At 39.7% G+C, this 12,375-nt stretch overlaps 1 long non-coding RNA gene across 1 annotated transcript in view; it reads left to right on the top strand.

Moving 5' to 3' along the window:
• Positions 1-10,928, top strand: part of LOC140685562 (uncharacterized) — a 29,304-nt gene extending 18,376 nt beyond the window's left edge. Inside the window, exon 2 of the long non-coding RNA XR_012058827.1 lies at positions 10,590-10,928. This is a non-coding gene — a long non-coding RNA (uncharacterized lncRNA). The remainder of the gene's footprint in view (positions 1-10,589) is intronic.
• The last annotated feature ends 1,447 nt before the right edge of the window (positions 10,929-12,375 follow it).

Raw genomic sequence — 12,375 nt, 5'->3', positions numbered from 1 at the left:
TTAGTGCCCTCTTCTGTTTAAAGCTTTCAGTGCACATCCAGACAACTGACCATTTTCTCAAAGAAAATGAGCTCTGAAAGAGCTTGAAATTATTGGAAGCAAATCTAGCAGGTTTGTGTGCAAGTCGAAAGTTGTATAAATGGAAGCTTCTGAGAAATGTGGGGTCAACAAACAAATTCAAAAGGACCTGTTTTCATTAACTCAACAATAGTGTCTGAAAATTAGATTTGTCTCTTTCCCTTTCCAGAACTATGCATAGTACTTTTAAATTTCCAATATTTCTGATTTAGACAACGTCAACATTCTTTTAAAAGTCAACTAAACCAAGTTTGGCTGCTTTCTTATTAGACAGGGTGTATCTTGCTACATTAATGTTGACTTTTTTTTAAGTTGTTTTGACAAAAAGGGATGTTTGTTTAAATTTGTACCATGTTTTTGATGACAGCCCCATTACTGCCTTCTTTACCTGCTGAAGGGACAGAGGGGGTCAGAGGATAATGTTCTCCAGTCTAATCAGATTATAACTTGGTGGGTTTGTTGTTATAAAGATCAAATGAGATAACATGTAAAAATGGCTTCACACTATAAAGCCAAAGGTGTTACTAACCAAGTATAAAATTAAACAATCTCTTTTGGATTTGAAGATGAAAACATTTGGGGACCCAATTTGATGTTTTGCATAGTAAAAAAGTTCTGTTTGTTATAAAAGTTTAGCAGCAATGTAACCCTGATATAACTGTCCCCAAGGCCTTAGAGACACCTTATAAACCATCATGATCAAGACATATAAGGAGAAAAGTTTTGGCTGTAGTGAAATTAAATGGTCCCCAGATCTGAGTGGTCTATGTAAGATTTTTTTTTAGTAATACTTAATTTTTTAAATTGTGGTAGTAAGCACCTAATACAAAATTTATCATCTTAACTATTTTAAGTGCACAGTTCAGTAGTGTTAAGTATATTCACATTGTTGTACACAGACCTCTAGAACTTTTTCAACTTGCAAAACTGAACCACTATATCCATTCCTATTTTCTCTTTCCCCCCAGCCCCTGACAGCTGCCATTCTACTTTCTGTTTCGGTGAATTTCACTACTTTAAATACCTCATATAAGTGGAATCATGCAGCATTTGCCTTTTTGTGACTGATTTACCTCACTTGGTGTAATGTCCTCGTGGTTCATCCATGTTATAGCATATGACAAAGTTTCTTTCCTTTTTAAAGCTGAATAATATTCTGTTCTACATATATACAACATTTAGTCTATCCTTTCACCAGCTGATGAACATTTGGATTGCTCCCACATGGTCTACAGAAGATTCTTGTTTTAATAATAGTGTGCTCCAAATTAGTTAGCTTGTCTAAGATCAAAGGAATACATAGGCATACATCACCTCCAATGAGAGAATGTGTTGCAGAGACATGTGGGGACTTGGAGTGACAAGAAAGGAAAGTAGCTCTGGAAATTTCCTCATCCAGCTGCTCCTACTTTCGGAGACTGAGTGACAGGAGCTACAGGAACCAGGACTTTTATTCACAGCAGCAATCTTAACTAGAATGATTCACCTTCTTTTTGGTATAAAGCGACTCATCTTCCTGTATAATTCCCAAAAGAGATATTTTATTTGAGTCAGTTTGTCACCATTTTTTGTGGCATAGTATCCTGGGACAGAATGCTACCTAGACCTCCTCAGTGGCAGCTGGCCCACCTCATGCCTTATGACGCTGCCTTTAACCTGTGCTCCAGTCCTGGATGGAGTCTGCTATGACCAGAAGAGCAGGCTGAGTTTCATCTGAAGTGCATGCCGTAGGCAGAATAGCTCAGATAGGAAGCAGTCATTTAGTCTCTTCCTTTAGGATGGTGCTCCAAATGTGTAAGTCTGTGCCTTATAGAACACACACACACACGTGTGTGTGTGTGTGTGTGTGTATAGCCAAACTTGAGTTACATGTCTCTTCTATTCTTCCCTTTAGCACCTCTCATTCATTCATTCATTCACTCACTCACTTATTTGTACTGTCATTCAACAAAAATACATCAAGTCCTCTGGTGTCTGGTGTCTTCGTTTGCCCCTCCCACCCACCCTGTCAGATGCCCTGAGGATACCCTGTGCAGGCAATATTCATGCTCTGGACCTTTTCAGGCTTCTTCTCCACATTAAAAGTTGGAGGTTCAATGCTTCAATCCTTCAGATCTCTGCTATCTTTTTTTCCTTCATATTTCTGCTATCTTAATTAATTAGTCAACACATTAATTAATGAGACAGAATGGGTGTTAACTGGTGTTAATATGGTATGCATTTAAGGAAAATTATTTGCTCTTAAAATAAGGCCCTTCTGAGGATAATGCTTTCACCCAAAGGAGCAGGACTTGTTCCATAATTTGTGGGATTCAGTGCAAAATGAGAATGCAGAGCCCCTTGCTCAAAAATAATTAAGAGTTTCAAGACAGCAAGAGCAGAACATCAAACGAAGCACAGGGCCCTTCTAAGTGTGAGGACCCTGCAGCTGCACAGCTCGTACACCCATGAGGCCAGCTCTGCAAAGCAGTAATGTCAGGTTGGAATTTGAAGAACGTGGCAGGCCGTTAGAGAAGATGGTTTGAGTGGGTGGTTCTCCTGTTATTTTTCAAACCATACCACATAGGCCAGTCTCTGTTGAAATGACTTGTAAAACTATATTTCCTGGAGTGGAGAAAAGAGTACAGCTCTCTGGAGGTCACTGGGTTGTACGAAGAAGAGTCAAACAATGATAGAATAACAGAGAGGTTAAATAATGTGCCCAACGCCACATATTCAGTAGTGTTTGAGCCAAGACTACAGAACCCTTGTTCACTCCTTTCTACCTTCTGCCTGCCTCTATCACTACAGTGTAGACAAGGCTTGGGATCACAGGGAAAATAACATATTTATTTTAGTTTGTTCAGACTGACATAGGTCCCATTGCTTTAAATGTCCCTGAAAATGTGTCTAAAGGTTGAAAGCAATGCATTGAGCATATTGGGGGGGGTGCATAATTAGGTTTATTTATTTATTTTATTTATTTATTTTTTAAATGGAGTTGCTGGGAATTGAACCCAGGACCTCATTCATGCTAAGCATGTGCTCTACCACTGAGCTATACCCTCCCCCAAGCATATTTTTTGAAATTGTAACTAACATACTGTTTTAAAATAAATTTACCTTTATGGACAGGGTTGTACAACATTGTGAATATATTTAATGCTGGTGACTTGTACCCCTAAAAGTAGTTAAAATAGTAAATTTTGTTATGTATATTTTAGCACAATAAAAAATAAATAAATTTATCCTAGATATCCCAACTTTTCAGACACCCAGTATGTGTACTGACATTGAAAGACACCCAATATAATTATTGAGTGAAGGATTATATTATTCTACACTATGGATAGAATGTATCATTTACATATAAGAATTCGGAAATGAAGCATAGAAGGGAACCTGCAAGGTTTTTGTAGTCACACACTTCTGCAGTATTTAAATTGTTTACAGTGAGCATATATATTGCTTTAAAAATCTTTTTTGTAAAGGTATTTCTATTGGGAGAGGAAAAAAGAAGAAACCAATATGTCAGAAATAGGCCTGACAGTCAGGAGTGGGCGAGAGCCTGAAGCTGCAGGTCCTGGGCTGCCTGGCTGGCCACTGCTGAACTCTCTGAGATGGGTTTCATCGTTGTGAGCAGACTGGTCCTGCAGGTTCAGAGGCACGCTCCAAAAATAACCTGGACTCCTAGATGTAGAAGATGCCTGATGGGTTACCTGGTCTGATTTCCCACCTGGATATACAACCTTCTAAATCTCCTTTATCTCAACCCTTACTCAACCGCTTCCCACCCACCCTGTTGCTATAGACTAATGATTGCTGGAAACTTCTTTCTTGTATTTAATATGAAAGCTGCCTCCCTATAACCAATAATTACTCACTCTAGCTCTTCTCTTAAGGGCATAACAGAAAAAAAAAAAAAAAGATTCCATCTTCTATATGCCAGCCCTCTATTTCCCAGTTGCCAAGTCTGTCTATCCTTCCTGTTCTCTATTTTGAGCCCAGCAAGCATCCTCAGTGAATCTCCATGTGCTCCTACACCGTATCAGTTGTTTTCCTATGGACACCATTTCCCGCTCTCTAAATGTGGCACTCTTGAGAGTAACAAAGTATGGTAGACTGTACTTCTGTTGTGCAACCTAAGATTATATTAGTATTTTTAGCAGCCATATTGTGTTGTTGGCTCTAGGTGAGTTTATTGTCACTGGAAACTCAAGGATTGCAATCCAAGCAGTTTGTTTCCCTTCTGAAAAATTATGGTTTTTGAATCTAAATGTAAGCCTATTTTTTCAACTGAATGTTTCAGTCTATCAAGCTCAGATTTGTAAGAATGCAACAAACTTTGTAGGCTTCTTTCTTATTCCAAAAATTATTAATACCTATTCACTGTGATGTTTTTGAAAACCCATATATATATAGACAAAAAGGAGAAACTAAAAATTGCTGATCAATCCATCATCCTGACCTTATTACTCTTAATATTTTGGTGTAAAAATAAATATATGTATAAGTAAATCCATCTCCACTTCTTTCTATGCATAACAATATTTTCCCTAGTAATTGGCTTATATTATATACACTATTGTATAACTTTGTTTTTTCACCAAATAATATGTTTATGTTTCTTTTCCCATGTTAAATATCCTCTCATAGCATATTAAAAGAACGAGTTTCACCATTTACTTATTTATTCAGTCACATGGTCCTGGATATTTGTTTCTATTTTTTTCACATTATAAATAGAACTTCAAAGACTATCCTTGAACTTACATTTTTATGTATATTCATGATGATTTCATTGGAGATCATTCCTAAAAGTATAATTGCATAAAAGGGTACGCGTTTTTTAAAGTTTTGGTACCTGTATTAGTCTGCTCAGTCTACCATAATAAAACACCACAGACTGGCTGGCTTAAGCAGTAGACCATTCTGGAGGTTTGAGGTCCACAATCAGGGTGCCAGCAAATTTGTCTTCTGATGTGAGCTCTTCCTGGCTCATAGAGAACTGCCTGCTCCCTGTGTCTTAACGTGGTCTTTCCTTTGTGCACATGTGGAGAGAGGGAGTTTTGGTGTCTCTTCCTCTTCTTGTAAGGACAACAGCCTTATCGGATTAGGGCCCCACCCTTATGACCTCATCTAACCTTACTTATCACCCTAAAGGGCCTATCCCCAAATACAATCACACTGGGGGATTAGGGCTTCAACATATGCATTTGGAGGGAGGGGCACAAAAAATACTCCCACTAGATGTGCTTGAGAGTGCCAACCCTGCACTCCCACCAGGAGTTTAACATTTACAAATCTAGATTACTTTGAAAATGGATTTTGCAGACCTTCAGAGTTGGACAAGTGTTCATAGCTATACAGCAGGAGGCTCAACTAAGGGACTTAGGTCAGGATACACATTTCAATATTAAGTGCTTCTTGGACTCTGAGGTGCATTTCCTTGCCTGTGAGTTCCACACCACCTACAAACCTTAGTCATCCTTGGGCCCAGGAGGCACCCACACCTCATAATTAGTATGTGCACCTACATACTTTGTTAAATCCCTGATGGAAGCAGTGCCTTAGTGCAAGGTTTAGAAAAGATGGGAATGAATTGCTGAGAAGGATCTAAAAAGTATTCTGGTGGATGAATTAGGTGGAATATTGAAAGAATGTGAAGGGAGGGGTCATCTCGAATCCTGGAATTGAGAAGAATTCCTTGATACTGAGTTCCATAGCCTTTGGGTACTTATTTGATCACAGCTGCTTTTCTAATCCCTAGTGGCAGCTGGGCCTTTAAGGGACCCTTTTTTTACTTGACCAGGGAAATAATGACCCCTTTCTCTGTGTGGATCTCATAGCCAGACAGGAATAGGCCATATATTCCTAACTTTCAGACAAGAAGAATGCAATACATTTTTTAAAAAATAATTTTTTTCATTTTATTTGAAATAATATACAAGAATATAGTGTGCAAAATTTAGGGGCAACAGAATGAAGTGTAATGAACTGAAATCAGTTTTCCAGCTGTGATTCCTAACCAGAAACACTGCTTGGTAAGTAATATCCGAAAAGCCATGATTGTAGCTCAGAGCAAAAGCATCTGTATTCCCAGTGTGTTTGCTCTCACTGTAGACATTTGGGGGAGAGTAAGGTGCAAGTGCCGCACTGTAACTGCAAAGCCTGCCCCCACCAGAGAGATACGATGACACATATGATGTTAAGATAAGTAAGTGGCTGAGGAGATATAGGACACAAAGTTAAAAATACAACGGTGTCAACTGTTAATAGCACCATTACAGTGGCTATATCCCAGTGCTGTTAACTAACTTGACTTTGGCCTGGGCTGGGCCTGCACCGCAGTAAGGGATGAGTGCTGCCACCCGGTGCCTCAGCTCAGCATGCTCTGGGAACCACAGCAGGTGGTGCTTAGGTGGGACACTGACACCATCCACCTGTTCCTTGTTCTGGTCACCTCTTGGCACTAGCCAGACTAGGAGCCCCTGTGTTTGGTATAGACAGTACACTTTTTGTGCGTACTGGAGTCCTATCACAGACTGCAGACTCAGCCGCCTGCAAGAGAGAAAGTGCAGCTGTACTCAAGTCTCTGCTGGCTTTCTCTTCATCTCTAGGTACAATGATTTCAAACATCTTTGCTGAGGGAGAGCGCCCAGGTGGAAATGGGAGAGCTCCCAGGTGGAAATGAAAGAGCAGAAAGTACTTGGAATTTATTTTGTCACTTACCTTTAAGAACAGCTTTACTGTTTTTATTTTTTAATGCCCATTTTAACAAATTCAAATACAGAAAATTGTAAAGCACAAAGTGATGTCATCCAGATACTTACTACTGAGACAACCAATTTCATACTCATAGATCTATAAAAACAGTTTTATGTAAAAGAGCTTATTCATGTATTCTGTGACCAATGTTGCTCAGTTGTAAGCATGAAATCTTTTTAAGTCAATAAACATGGAGGCATAGCATTACCCTGAGTATATCTATCATAATTCACATACCAGTTCTAAACTTAGTTGTTTCACCAATTTGTGAAGCTACTAAAAGCAATGCTGAGATACCTTGTGCATATCTTTCACTACTTTTAGAAATATTTAAATGAAACTGTCTAATGTCTTTGGGATTAACAACACAGTAAAAATCCCAAAGTCATACTTAGAAGAAATTAAAAATATGTGCAGCTTCTTTATTCTCTATTTACATCTATAGAAAGCAGTTGTCTCTTTCCTCCTATAGAATACAACAACCTTGACATGCTGTAATTTTTTTTTTTTTGGTGGAGGGGAGGAAACTAGGTTTATTTATGTATCTATTTTTTAGAGGAGATACTAGGGATTGAACCCAGGACATCATGCATGCTAAGCATGTGCTTTACCACTTGAGATATACCCTCCCCCGAAATGCTGTAATTTTGATCATCTCTCATCCTCTTTCTTGTCTCACCTGATACGGTGTTCAGAATTTTGGTTCTATCTTGTTATTTTTTGTTATTGTTTTACTTTAATTTGAAATTTCAAGCACATAGAAAAGTTAAAAAATAGTTCAAGGAACACATGTATATACCTCACCTAATTTTATCAATTATTAGTATGTTCTCTCCCTATCTTCTGTCTTTCTCTCTCTCTTTCCCTTAGAGATATTTCTCCACTATGTATTGAAAGGAACATTTATTATATTTTATCCAAAATTTGTAGATATTATATAGCAAGAAGGTTTTCCAGTTATCCAGCTGTCTGTACTGCTAGAAATGGAAGTCCTATATTTATCAACTTGTATTTTGCTTTTTTCACAGAGCAGTACATAAATTTTTCATGGTTCCACAGAAATAACTGGCTGCAAATTTATCCTTTATAATAATCTGAAAAATAATTTTAAAAAATTAGTAAATTATTTCTTTAAAAACAATCATCATATTCAACTTTTTCTACGTGTGACCTGTGTGGTAATATTGTCCTTCAATATTTTATGTGTCTATTTATACTCTCCCTGGATGTTTAATTTTATTTTTATAAACATCGTCCCCTCTGACTTACATTTTGCTTAATTTTAAAAAGAAATTTAGAGTATGTTGAATAGGTTAAAAATAAACAAACACCAACTGCATCGTGCTGTATTTCTCAGAGATGGAAAGAATGTGAGAAGCATCCCAGGCAGAGGAACTTGCCTATGCAAAGCCCTGGGAAAGAAAGAAGCAAGGCACATTTTCTAGGAATAGAAAGAAGGCCACTGTACTAAAGCAGAGCAAATGAAGAATGTGAGACTAGGCTGAAGATGTAGTTGGGAGTGGCCCTCGGGACCTTTAAAGTGGTGTTAAGAATTTAACTGTGTCTTTTAAGAGTAAGGCTAAGCTGCTCAGGTTTTTTAATTAGAATTGTATTTGAAAAGAGGACTCTGACTGCGGTGGAAAGAACAGTCTGGAAGGCACAAGAGTGGGTTATGGGAAGACCAGGGGCGATTACTGTAATAGTCCTAGCAAGAAATATTGCCGTGGAATGGAGTGCTGGCTTTAGTGATGGAAAGAAGTAAAAGAGAAAGGGAATAGTTAGGAAATGCATCTTGCTAAAGTGATGAGCAAACCATTTTTGAGGGTTCACTTGGTCCTCTAACTTATGGAGAGTCAGCTGACAAATAGAAAGTTCCCTACTGTGGAAGCCAAGGAGGTTCCACATTTGGATCTCTTTGCAAGGAGGAGCATGCTGTTCAGCTACAAGGAACTGTCCACCTTGGCTTTCAGGCTTAGGCCACGCTCCTTCTGGACAGCCCCAGCCAACCACTGATCCCGGCAGGGCTGCCAGGTCTGATCATTTCTGCCCAAGGCTGGACTCCTCTAACAGGCAGTCTGCTCTAGACAGGTTGACTGAGACTTTATCAAATTTGTGTTGGCCTGAGGCTCTCTCTCCTGCTTCCTCTTCTGTTTCCTTTTCCAAGTGTCAGAGCTGCATCCTGGCCTGAAGGCTGTCTCTGCTCAATCCTGTATCCTTTCCCTTTGTCTTTCATAGGCTTCATTCCCCAATAAACCTCCTATTTAAATAAACTCAGTCTCATTATCTGCCTTTCTTAGGACCTACCAACACACCTGACAAATAATGGGGTTAGGGATATCTGGTGAAGGATATCTGATCAGCTATGACAGTATCTCCACAAAGGCCATAATTGCTAGGCCATGATTCACTAATTGTCTGCTCAAGTTTCTCAGAATGTTAGGCAACCAGACTCTCCCATACTTCCAAGGAATCCTGCATTATTTTGGAGTAGCTCTTTGGAGATGGAGAATTAAGAGAGAAAAGAGCAGAAGAGATTTTACAGGCCTAATCTCTTCAGGTAGAAGGAAAGGCTATGAAAAGAACTAGCCTAGGCTGGATCCAGTTCACTGTGAATTGTGTAATCAGCTGGTTTACCACTCATGATATTATTTAACACTATGGAACCCAAACTTTGGAAAATGTACTTTTTTTTAACCTTTTTTTCTTATTTTAAACTTCAAATATAGTTGATCTATAATATTGTGTTAGTTTCATGTGTACAGCAAAGTGATTCAGTTATACACTCTTTTTCAGATTCTTTTCCATTATAGGTTATTATAAGATATTGAATATAGTCCCCTGTGCTATACAGTAGGTCCTTGTTATTTATCTATTTTGTGTATAGTAGTATGTATCTGCTAATCCTAAACTCCTAATTTATCCTTCCCTCTTTCCCCTTTGGTAACTATTAATTTGTTTCCTGTGTCTGTGAGTCTGTTCTATTCTGTAAGTAAGTACATTTGTGTCTGGAAAATGTACTTTTGAACTGTACTGTAAGAATCATAGGGACAGAATTCACACTTATATATGGGGATGAATTTTTCTCCGACAAACCATGTTCCCACTATCACTCAACTTGGGGAAAAGTTGGTTCAGACACAGAAAGAAGCTGAGGACTTGAGAGGTGGCCTGTGTCTTTTAGAGGAGAGAAAGTCTTCCTCTCCCCTCTGGGACTCAGCAGGGGCTGGGGAGGTGTTGTGTCTGTATTCTGAGGCCAAAGTGAGAGGTTAGAGTGGTCAAGCAGGTCTTTGGGTGACAGGGTAAGCTGTCGGAGATCTGGTGCAGGAGCCAGGCTGGGAGCTAACTCGGCCGGAGAGCCCAGGGCGGATCTGGGATTGAGCTGTAGTTGTAAAGTATTTTTTGTGTTGTACTCCTTCCCTGAGCTTCCAGTAAAACTATGGCTTAATCAGTGTTGTGAGGAATTAGTTAAAAGTTATGCCCACATTTGGGCAAATCTATGAAAGAAGCATACTGCCCAGGCTGTATGCCCATGTGAACCTCATCCACCACGCATGTCAGAATTTATAGGGCCCAATGAATGATATCCCTATTTCCTGCCCACATGTGGAACCTATTGAGAAAAAAATGAAAGAGGAAAGCAGCAAGAGAGAAAAATGTCACCTTTATTGCCATTAAAGGCAGTTGAAGGATGTAGATTAGGTATGTTAGCCAAGGGGATTACTTAATATTTCACCCCTAAATTAAACTTACCTGCCACCTCGTAGATGGTGCTGGACAACCACGTGAAAAAGTAGAGGTGACTGTGCACCCAGAGATCAGGCAAAACTCAAGACAAAAGAAGGAGGAAGAACTTGAAGATGTTCAGCTTCTTCTCCCAAAATCTCCATTGAAATACCTCACTCCTCCCCTAGGGACCAGACCATAAACAGGGCAGAGAAAGGCCAGGGGTATTAGACATGAAGCCAGAGCAAAGGAGATATCCCATTCCCCGGAATAGTTTGAAGCAGTGAGTGTCAAGGCCCATCATTGTAAATGTCTGGATTACAACATCACAATTAGAAATTTGCTGAAATGAAGACCAGAGAAATAAACATAAAAATTTATTAGTTATGATCACTTTTATTTTACACTCATCAAATAGAACACCCAGATGTGCAATAATAATTAAAATCATTCATCTTCACTATTTTGCCAATTTTTAGTCATATTAAGAAACATAGCTTTACATATATTTCAGTTTTATTACTCTGAAGGTATATTTCTCAAGGTTGGAGGATGGAACAGATTTTACTACACAGTTTGTCTACGTGATTGATCATCTCTACATATGTAGACATTTGGTGTGTGGGCTGCCGGTTGAATTCTTGTACTACTTTCCTGATTTAGCCTGAGTAACTTGCAGCCCCACTGTGGCAAGAACTGGAGGGATTGGGCCCATCCTGGTCAGTTTCTCATGTGGGAGTGCTTTGGGACTGACAGGGCTAAGAGAGGGGTGGACTTATTCCCTGCTTTTGGGCAAAATAAACAAAACGTGCTACAGGGAACTTGGTCAGTTGCATATGTCAGAACTGAAGGGGCATAAGCATCCCCAAGCCCCCCCCCCCAATATCCAAGGAGTTCTAGTCCAGCAGGCAGGGCATGCCAGCGGGAGTCTCCTAGTGGGGAGATGTGATGCATGGTGAGCTGAAGGGCAGTGTTGGGTGGTCCATTAGCTTCCAGCAGGACGGCAGATAAGCTATGGGGGCAGGGAGGTGAAAGCCCGGTCTTATCCCTAGGAAAGAAAAATGACAAAACCTAGGCATCTTACAAGTACCCGAATCCATTGCCAGGGAAGATTCTACTTCTGGCAGAGTATCCTGGTGTCTAAAGCCGACACTGCAACAAATTTTAGACACACACACCCTAAGCCAACATAGCAGGTTATTGGGAAGGGTACAGCTTAGAGGGTAGTAGTAGGGGCCCAGAGCTCACCCAGGAAGTGTGGAATTGGCAGACATGTAGGGCTAATAACAGTAGAATTAATCCCAGACACCATCTGTGGGTGAAAATGAGCTCTAGATATTTTGCCCGCCTTGGTCAGGACTGTCTTCAAAACTGAGAAGTCCATGGTTATGGTGCTGGACCTGGAAAAGCAGGGAAGTCAAGCATCAGTAGTTGGCTATGAGGGAGCTAATTGTAACTAGAAGGTCTTTCAGTATCCATCAGATACAACATGCAAATTACTCATTCCCATGAAACATTAGTTTTGAGCAAAAGAAAGAAATTCTGGTGAATAATTTTTAGATACTTGGGTTGCTGAGTGACAGCACACTCTAGGGGTAGAGTAAGGTGACTGATCAGAGGACTGCAGCAATGGTGTTTGTCACGAACTGGAGAGGTGGTAATGGAGGCAGAAAGAAGTGGGATAATCTGGTAAAGAGGAGGAAATCACAGAAGGAGAAAGATGAGAAAATTAACACAGCAAAATCGTTGGGAAGAAGGGTGGGGATAACAGCAGAGCCCAGGGAAAGCTAGCTTGGACATTTATTGTATGTAGCAGGAATGAAGGCA

This window comes from Vicugna pacos, chromosome 2, assembly GCF_048564905.1.
Source record: "Vicugna pacos chromosome 2, VicPac4, whole genome shotgun sequence".
NCBI lineage: Eukaryota > Metazoa > Chordata > Mammalia > Artiodactyla > Camelidae > Vicugna > Vicugna pacos.
This window is presented reverse-complemented; position numbering and strand designations above follow the sequence as displayed.